Raw genomic sequence first — 10,342 nt, forward strand, 5'->3', positions numbered from 1 at the left:
CCATTTGAGTTTCAGTCTCCAGAGGTGGAGTCTTGACCGAGGCTCAGCAGGAAATGTCCTGGGTCCAGACACCTTGTTTGGGTCACAGCTACAGGCTCTTGCCACTGAGGAAGGAGGTGGCTCTAGATGGCATCTCTGCCCTGTGCAGTTTCCTCTTCTGGAGGGAGATGACTCAGGCAAGCAATGCAGGTGCAGAGCCCAGCCCCACAGCCGTGATCAGAGCCAGATATTTGTAGGGCTGGTTTGGACACCCCATCCCTTTGGGCTCTGTCCTGACAAAAGAGCAATCTGCAAAATCCTGGGAACAGCCAAATGGGCACTTCCCCTTCTGAGAAGGTCCTTTCTCCCCAAAACCTCAACAGCTGAAAGCAATGCCAAGTCTCAATTAGCTCCTAATGACGCCCATGATCAGTTTGCAGCCTGATGCACTTTGAGAACTCAGAGATAATCTCCTTCCCTCTACAACAGGCCATCATACAATGCTGACAGGCACTCCTCAACTTCTCTCTACTACCTATTCTGCTGAGAAAGAATTCTGCTGTAGGCAGCCCCTTACCTTCCTCAGCTTGTGTAAAAATGCATTGTTTCTTTTGGTTTATTATATTAAAATCTTGACTTTTTTTAGTTGGCATAATTTGTCATCACTATAATCCACGCTCTTTATTTTTATATATATATGTGTATATAGCACAAAGCAGGCTCAGGTCTAACCAAATAAATATTGATATTTAAAAAGGAGCTTCCTTAATATATCAAAACCATTTCAATACATCTCAACCAAAGATTGCACTTTTATAATAGGGACTATGTTTTTCATCTCTGTGAAATCTGCATTGATCTCAAATAGTCTTTAATGTCAATCTGCAACCTACTTCCTTTGAAGAAAAAAATGAAAGAATTAAACAGTTGCCCCATTAGATCAGACAAAGTTTCACACTGGCTTTAACACTAAATTAGTGTTAGGCTGGTTATATTCAGGGTTTTTTTTCTGTTCTCTAAGGATTAAGGCTGTGATTTGTTGAATTATACTTGAACTGGACCAGATGTACTATTTATTGAGCTTATATAATCTTGTTAATTTAAGTTTTGGTTTGTAAACAGTTGAAATTTGTTAGTACTTGTTTAATTATGTAGGACCTGTCACCAGTATTAACTGATCTGTGTAACTGATTGCAAAGTGTTTCAATTTGTGTTTCTTAAGAAGAAAGATTTTAATAAAGAGAATTATAAAGCATATACATTGGTGGGCAATTGTCCCAGAAACAACATGCTTCTAGCTTCCTAGGGGATCTATTAATAAATCAAAGTGAATAAAAGATAGTTTAAGAAGTAAGAATGAAGCAGGGGTGTGAAAGATTTGCTTTTAAATACAATTTTTACAAGTTGTGGTTCGTGGTTCTTTCCAGGGAGCTCCCACAGTACAGATTGTGAGTGATTGCCATCAGCTGGTGCTGGAGTTGAAGTGAGCACATCTCAGCAGTTCACCCTGTAATTATCATTAATTGTTATTACCCACTCCAGTCCCTCTAGATATGTCCTTACTTCCCTTTTTCTCTTTATTTCCAAATGAACTGGGCAACCTGTCTGTTCCCACTGGCTTTTTGCTGTCTCCATCCAGGTTGTCTTCTCAGCCTTCTGAAAGAATCACATAAAATATTGCCCAGCCAGGAACTTTCTCCATGTCATCTCAACCTACATCCTTTAAGTTTACCCAATTTTTTTGTTTCCCTTGTCCTCTCCCTTTGCCTTTCCTGATTTTTCTTCTTTTCAGCAGTGTCCTCCCCAGTGCCACCCCAGCTATACAGGGACCTTTCCCACTCTGGCCTTCCCCTGGCTCACCACCACTGGCACCAACCAGAGCTCTGGGGAGGAAATACTCAGCCTCAGCCAGGGTGACCTAAAGACATTCTTGTACTAAATATTTAAAGAATGCAAAGAGGACAAAAGCTGAGGGGAGACTTTATCACCAGATCTGATGAATTCATTCAGTGGAAAACACAGAAAGGAAAACTGAGACACCAATGTCCCGTCCATGTGCAAGGCATGGCATGGGGCACTATCAAAGCATGAGTTACACCTCCCATCCCCATCTCTGGGAGGGAAATGGGTCCTGTCTGCCCCACTGAATGACTGGGGAAATGGACAGAAGGGCTGGCAGTCAGTTTTCTGACTCTGCAGCTCGTTAAATCAGTGCCTTTTAAGTGACAGTTTTGCAGGTGAGGCACACATGTCATATATTTTAAGCACAAATGGTTTCAGTTCTTCTGTCCTGGATGTATTGAAACCTTTGTTCATGTGATACCATCTCACTGGGGCTGTGAATCTCTCGCTCTAGAAATCAGGCAAATGAAATCATATGTTCATACCAAAGAAAAAAAATCCAAACTCTGGTGTTCAAACACAATGTTTCAAGTCGAGGTTTTGTCATGATTAATATTCTTGGTGGAAAAGAGAACTCAGGTCTGGAAAACTTCACAGGTGAACAAAACATCAGCTTGGCCTTTTGACACAAGGCTGTGACTGACTTCACTTGGACAGCCAGGCTGTGAAACAGCAGGGCTGTCCAGCCTGCCCCGCAGTGCAGGACAAGGCTGTCCCAAAACAGGAGCCCTCTGTGGGAAGCTGACCAGGAGGGAGGACAGGGGTGTGCAGGGAGCTGGGGATGGTGCTGCCTGCTTTGGGCCAGGCTGACGTGGGGCTCGCCTGGGGGACGCTGCCCTGGCACATCAGCTGGGCTGGCAGGCACTGTGTGGAGCAGCCTCCCCCTTCCTTCTTTTTCAGTGCCCTGGGACTGTGCTGTGTTTGTGCAGGTGGCAGCAAGGGCATCCCAGAAAACAGGTTTGCCTTGGCTTATGTTCCCACATCCAACTCCACCGGCCTCCACGGATCTGTGTCAATAGGTCGAGCTCTCCTCATGTGCTTCGCTCACTGATGCAATGCTGCAATGCAAGGCCATGGGAGCATGTGTTTGGAGGGGAAGTTCCCCTGGCTGGGGACAAGAGGGGGACTCAACAAGAGACAGGGATTCTCCCTGAAACATTTTAGTGGAACTAGGTAATGCAGCAGTGGAACACAAAATACTGATGCAGATCAGCATTCAATGACCTGAAGTTGTCAGGGGAAGTTTAGGTTGGATATTAGGAAAAGGTTCTTCACCCAGAGGGTGGTTGGGATCTGGAACGGCTCCCCAGGGAATTGGTTTCATCTCCAATCCTTACAAAGTTCAAGAAACACTTAGACAAGCAGCACATAGTGTGAATTTTTGTCCAGGAGCTGGATGTGATGATCCTTGTGGTTCCCTTCCAACTCAGAATACTCTGTGATTCTGTAGTTGTCATTGCAGGGCCTGAGCTGGTCTTACTGACCTGGTGGTCAGCAGTCCTTCCCAGCTCTCCTGCCATGCCCCACCTCCCCTTTCCTTGCCTTCAGCAGAGTTATGGTGCATTACAGCACTGGCAATCTGGCCCCTATCTTTTTGGAACAGTTTTGTACTAATCTGACATGCTTATGGCACCATGGGAACCTCACTCCCCAGATGCAGAAGTGAAAGAAACAGAGGTAGTTTCCATGTTTTCCTTCCTACCTGTCCCTTTTTGCTGCCAGCGTCAGGAGGGCCCTGGGAGCAGGCAGGGGAGCAGTGGGGCCACCAGGATCCATCTCCCACACTTTGAAGATGGTTTTCTTAGGGCTGATCTGCACACAATTGCATCAGCCTTCTGCAGGGTGAGATTTCTAATCAGATACCCAAAGCCAGAAGCTCTCTCAGTTCACATCAGGCCTGTTCTAGTTAAAGGGCTGCCTGTCAGAAGCAGCACTCAGCTAGCTACCTGAACTAGCTTCCTTTAAACTGAAATAGGAGCATACATCAATTTTTAATTAACTGGATCATCTGAATGAGTGGGCACGTCCAAAAGCTTTTTGTGAACTAGAAAGCTGTGTAGGGCATGCTGAATTCAGCCTATTAAATGTTTAAATAATTGCCAGGCAGAGTCTTGGACACTATTCCTCAAGGTAACACAGTAAAGTATCAGCAGCACAGCCCTGGGTCAGGAGGCAGCTTTCTCAGCCTAATTTCTTCCCTGTGCCTTAGAAACAAAGGCTGTTGTTTAAAAGCTGTCCTCCCCTTGTTCCTGAGCCTTGTTTGAGGACACGCATATTAGTTCCACCTTCCTTAAACACTGCCTTGGTGTCTTTAGAGAACACAGGAAGCCTGTTTTGTTTGTGGGTTTCTTCTCTGGCTGGGCAGCTTTTTCATTGCAGCTGGTTTATCTTTGGCAGATAGCAACGTGTTCTTGGCAGCACATTTTCACCTTGAGCTCACGGGGTGTAGCCACACTGTGTTTTGCACACCTGTGGTGAAGAACTAGGAAAATTTTACCTGTTTGTGTCAGTGCTGAGATGTAAAAAACAGTTTCACAGCAGAACTGTTAGTGCATTGTAGAGGTTCTGGCTCCCAAGGCGTGGGCACACTGGAGGGTGGGTGTGCATGTGTGTGCATGAGCAAGGCTTGTGCTGCCTTGCATGGACTTTAGCACTGAGCAGCTGGCAATGGGACATGCTTCACCATTACAATCACAAGTTGTTTTGGTGTGCCCAAGCTGTGTTTCTGACCTGCTTATCTACCCTGTTCACTGTCACCTCCCACAGCATTGTCTGTAGGTGGAAGCTGTGGTGACAAGCTTGCCAAGACATAGGCGCACCAAGACATTCACAGGGACTGGTGTCAGTGCTCCCCACGGTGCCCTTGCCACAATCCACAGGGTCTCTGGAAAGAAGGGAGACCTCAAACAGGTGTGCTCAATAGCAGAGTGAGAAAAAGAGCACTGAGACCAGCAGCAAGAGCAGTCCAGGTCTGTCCTGATGCTAATGAGCATCAGCCCCACTCCAGCTGAGCTATTCCAGTGCCTGATTCCAATTGGGAAAGATTAACTCAGGCAGGCAGAATGGATATGCTAGATATTAGTCTTCCAAGATATCCCTGTGATTTCATGTTCACAAGCTGTGAGTTACATGCTCCTCTGCTTTTCTCTTCCTGCAGAGGCAAGCGCTGATTCACCACCTGCTGCTGTAGTTCAGCCATCAGCACAACTCTTCCCAAAGCCCTTCTGTGGGGTCTGATCTTAAAACCAGCAGTGAGAGTCTGGTTGAATTGAAAACTACTTGAGCGCTAAGGCAAGTTATATACTTGTTTAAAACAGCAGCAGACATGAACAGTGTGAGGGAGCACTGGGCCCTGCCAGCCTGGTGAAAGCAGGAAAAAAACTGAAAGAAACCCCTCAGAAATATTGTTCAGATATGTTCCTTCCAGGAGCTGCTCCATCTCTCTGCACTTGGGGCATGTTCACACCATAGCAAGGAATGGCATGAGCTCACTTTCATTAATCACTTCTTGTCAGCCATGCGAAGTGGGAAGTAAATTCTGTTTGCTGAAAGCACCATGCAGGTGGTCTGAGAGAGTGGATGTTGGCTCAGCAGGAGCAGGGAGTTGGGGTGGGTCAGCTGGTACTGAACTAGAGCCACTGTGGCGTCTTGATTGCTTGTGAATGAGCCTGAAGATGCAGACAGGATAAAGCAGAGTGATGCTTATGAGGGTTTTGAAGCTCATATTTGCTCTTTGGTCCTGGAGGCTTTCAGCAAAGACCACCCACTGAAACAAAGAAGAATCACTTTCCTGAAATGGAAGGGATCAAGTCATGTATTCAACCTCTTTCAATACAATTCTGTGATCTTGTGGAGCCTTTGAATTCTTCTTTACCTACAAAAGGTTTTCTACAGAGCAAAATGAGTTCCCAGAGCAGAAAGGTGCTCCTTTTCCAAGGGGATATGGGTTGTTGAGGCTTCAGGTAATGCTTCAAGGTGAGTTGTCATACGTTTCTAAAATAATCTTTTCCCACCACTTTCCTCATGTCAGCATTTCTGGAGCTCCAGTGCGTTGTGGCTGCTGTTGTTATGTAAGGATTTATGAATGGCTGCAAAGTTCAAAGGCATATTGGCAACCCCAAGTCCCAAAAAACCAGGAGTCAGCCCAAGCCCTGCCCCATTTCCCAAGACGAAGTTGTTTGCTGACTATTTCTTTTCTTAAAATTTTTTTAATTAGCCCACAAACTTTAGGATCTCTTAATTCACCTCCCAGGTTTTCTCTAGCTTTTAGGTTGCACTAGTTTCATGGTTTCAAATCTTTCATCCACAAAACCTTGAGGGCAAGGGGCATGCTTTGTTTATAAATGAAAGCTAAAATTCACTTGTTTCAAGGAGCTGGGATTTTAGGATATAATCCCCAAAGCATATATATTGTGATAAAATCACAGGAGTTTTCAGCAGTGCACTGTCTTCTCTCTTTGGAAGAGGAGGTACTGGATTGCAGTGAGCTACAGGCATCACCAGCAACTGTTATTTAGTGAGTCAAATAAAAATAATATTGTGGTTAAACATGAGCTCTGCAGGCCTAACTAAAGAAGATAACCTCATCTATCTGCAGTGCTTCACAAAAGCACTGCCTTTGTAATCCTCTGGATTAATGTTCACACTTAAGCACTCTGCCCCAGAAGCCTCTGCATCCCTGGCAGAGTGCATTTAAAAGGATAAAGGCTCTCTGGGATGCAGAGGAGGCTGGTGCCAGCCAGGCATCTCCTGGGACACGTGGTTGTGGCTGCTTCCAAACCAGGAGCATTTCAACCCAAGTAATCCTCCTTTCCTCCCTCTCATTGCTCTTGACTGTTGCTTTAATTTCAGTGTCGTGCTGCCTTTCACGTAGCCCCCCTCAGCCTGAATCAGATTCCTATTGTCTGTGTTGTCAACACAGCTGTTTAAATCCCTTCCCCCAAATTCCCCTGCCTTCCAGAAAGCTCCTGCCTGCAAGGCCCAGGCGCTGTTCTGAGTTTGCAGCTTTCTGTCAGGTCCTGGAATGAGCTCAGATTCCTGTTTGGACCAGCATGAGGTAAAAATGGAAACAAACTCAGGAAAACGCTGCACTTGAGCAAGGCCTGATGCTCCCTGGCTGCCTGCTGGAGGCTGCTGCAGCCTGAGACTGGCAGTGCAGAACGAAGCGAATGATTAGCATTATTAAAAATGCTTTGCAATTATGCAGCGCCTTTTCATCTAAAGATTTCAAAGCTTCGTAGCACTCACACAAAGTTACTTATTATCCCTGGTGTTTAGCAGAGTCAGGAAATGCAGGAAAGCAGCTAAGTGACTTGCCTTAGGTCATGCAGTAAGTTGGCGTCAGAGGTGGGAACCCAGCCCCGAAGTGCTGACTCTGTGGCTCATGCCCCAGCGAGAAGACACACCCCACCTTCTCCTGCAGAGAGAGTGCCAGGCCAGCTCCTTGGGGTGGGCAGAGATGGGGGAAGCACTCAGCCCAGCTGGAGCATCAGCACAGCCTGGGCAGTGCCCTGGAAACACCTGGCTGGGAGTAGCACCCACTGTTGCCAAGCTCTGCTCCATTACCCAGGAGCACGGTGGCTGAGGGGCTGTCCTGAGAACTCTTGTGCCTGGGGCTGCAGTCCAGCTTACCTTGGCATGGTGTGGGGTGGGTGAGTGCAGCCAGCGACCTGGAGGGCCTGGAGGGCAAGGTGTGATGCCCCTGGGCTGAGCATGGTCACTGCAGCCCCATCTCCAACCCGATCCCTCCAGCCCGCTGGCCATACGCACATGGGAAGACCACGAGGACCTTCCTCAGCAGGGAACAATTCAACCTCGACACCCTGGGGGACACGACTGAGGACCAGAGTTGGTTTTCCCTGTATCAGCCCTGCAGCCAGGCCGCTGTTCTCCCACTAGCTCTGGCTACAGTGAAGGTGCAGCAGCACAGGCTCCCTCCAGACCAGGTGGTCCAGCCTGCCAAGGAGCCTGGATACACATTCAGACACCTGCCAGGACGTCAGGAGATGTTACACTCTTCGGCCAGCTCAGCAGGCTGGGCTGGGGGAGGCACTGAGTGCCAAACCTTTATGCCCTGCAGCAGCAGAGCTGAAAATGCCAAGTCCTTGTATGCTGACACTTTTCTGGCTTCAGGCCAGTGGTAGGACTTAGGGACAGCATCCTGTTTGCTGGGAGGAAAGTCAGAAGGAGGGAGAGGAGAGGTGGAGGAAAAAAACAGATGTGAAATGGGGTGAAGAAAAGCATGTAGACATTTAGACCTCAACGGTCAGAAAAACACCTTGTTAGTATTTACCACAAAAGGTGACTGGCACAGTTATATTTATAAGGTTAAAAAAAGAAAATTCTAAAAGAACAACTGTGTCTGCTCCACCACTGAGCTGCTTATTTTTACCCTAGAACTATAATGAAAATCCACTCTGGTCAAATTTTTTCTTGGAGGCTTGAGATGCTGCAGGTTTTTTAGTCATAAACAGTACCCTCAAATGTTCAAAATATTATATCCCATTTATGAAGGCAGGCGTGACTGATGCAGCTTCAGAGTTCCAAGGAGCATATTTAAATAAGTAACAGGAACTAATCCATATAGTCAGCTTTCCTTAGGAGCCTGGGGATTTACATGTCTAAATTTCACTGCAATGACACTCCAGGATAGGGGATAAAACTCTAGTTAACTTCACTGGAGATAAACCCAGGCAAAGAGAAAAGCTTGGAGACAGATGCTGCAGTTGAATGAATTTATACCTCAGAAATGCTACTTAGAATGAACTGTCATTGCAAGGAATCATTTTAAAAAGCAAAAGAACCGATCATGTATAAAAGCTATGTCTCAAAAGGGATGTCTTTTAAAGGACATTAATAAAAAATGGTGAAAAGTTTTTCCTCCCTGCATAAGGCTGAAGAAAACAGGAGGAAGAAGAAATTATAGGGGATAGAGGTTAATATGCATTGGGTATGTGCAAAACCTGAACTCACACTTTGCTTTAACTTTTGCTGAGGATGTTAATCATGTGGCTGCAGATGTGAGGGATAATAGGATGGGAGTATGGAAATGTTTGGGGCCAGGATAGAAGCAAATCTCAGGGCTGTTTCCTGTGCTGAAGGCAGAGGAACGGGCTAATCCACATGCCAGAGCTCTGGAAGAACTGGCCCGATGTCTTCAACAGGTCCCTCAGCCAGGGACAGGAGCACAGCAAACCTGTACAGAAGTGAAATGATTTGGGCAAGAAGAGGCATGAAGGTTTCAGCTTAATAGCATAAGGACAGATTCAGAAAAAAATGGTGAAGGAAAGGCTAGCAAAAGAGAGGGAGGTAAATGGCATGAGATGAAATGCGTTTATCAAACCCATTTATCTTTCTTGGGTAAGGCAAGCTGCAAGCCATTTGCTTAGTGAAGGAAATGGGGTGGATCTCACCTCTCTGGACTTACATTGCACATTTCATATGGGGCCACGTGGAAAGTTCTTCAGAAAAGGGAGAGGTGATTTTGCACAAGGTATAACCCCCTTAAAGACCTGGTGTAAGAGCAGCAGAGCTGTCAGGCTGGAGGGCAGTTACCAGGGGAGTGTACAGCATCACTCTGCAGATCTGGCAAGGTGCTTTTGTAAATGAGCTTGGCACTAATGTTACTTGAGAATTAGTGAATTTGCTGATGACAGAAAATATGAAGCAACTTCAGGAGAAAGGAGGCTTGAAATATTACACAGAGACAGGTAGATAGCAGAAAGTGGTGGTCGTAGGCACAACTGACCAAAGCCTTTCCTACCAGCTCCCTGGCAGCTCACACTTTGATCACCAAGTAACTGACTTGTCAACAGTGGAAATAGGAAGTGAGAAATGCAATCCTGGAAGGCAGCAGGAGAGGTGCTGCCCAGGCTGCACTGAAGGCTGGGGTGAGCTTGAGGAGAGGCTATCTCACTTCATTTTGCAAAGCAAATACTGTGAGCATGAGGCTCTCTCCACATAAACACTCACAGGAATGGAAGAGGGAAGAGCTGATGCTACTAAGGGCCAGTGCTGGTACAGAATAAATGATCAAAAGGAGGCATCAAACATTTTGATTAGAAGATCATTACCAACCATTTGACAATGTGGTTCTGGAGTGGCCTTCCCACTGCAGTCGTGCATGCAAAATATTGAATTGCTTTGAGGATGGGACTTGGCAAGGTCATGATAAGGATTATATCACAGGGTGCCTTTGATAGGAGACCTGATAGCACAGAAGTTCCTGCCCATCCTAAGCACAAAGGTAAATGTTCTGTAAGCCTCTGTCCATATAAATATAGAGCATGTGATTATATACACACAAAAAGCAGGCACATGATTTATTAATCACAGGACCTCAGCTTGTCAAATAATAATTACAAGGCAATAACACACACCTTGTTTTAATAAATGGTTCCCTAAGATTTTCTCCCACAGTAAACCAGTAAAAAGGGACAATTATTATTCTGAGGTGGAGGTG

Source organism: Fringilla coelebs (assembly GCF_963513975.1).
Source record: "Fringilla coelebs genome assembly, chromosome: 8".
Lineage (NCBI taxonomy): Eukaryota > Metazoa > Chordata > Aves > Passeriformes > Fringillidae > Fringilla > Fringilla coelebs.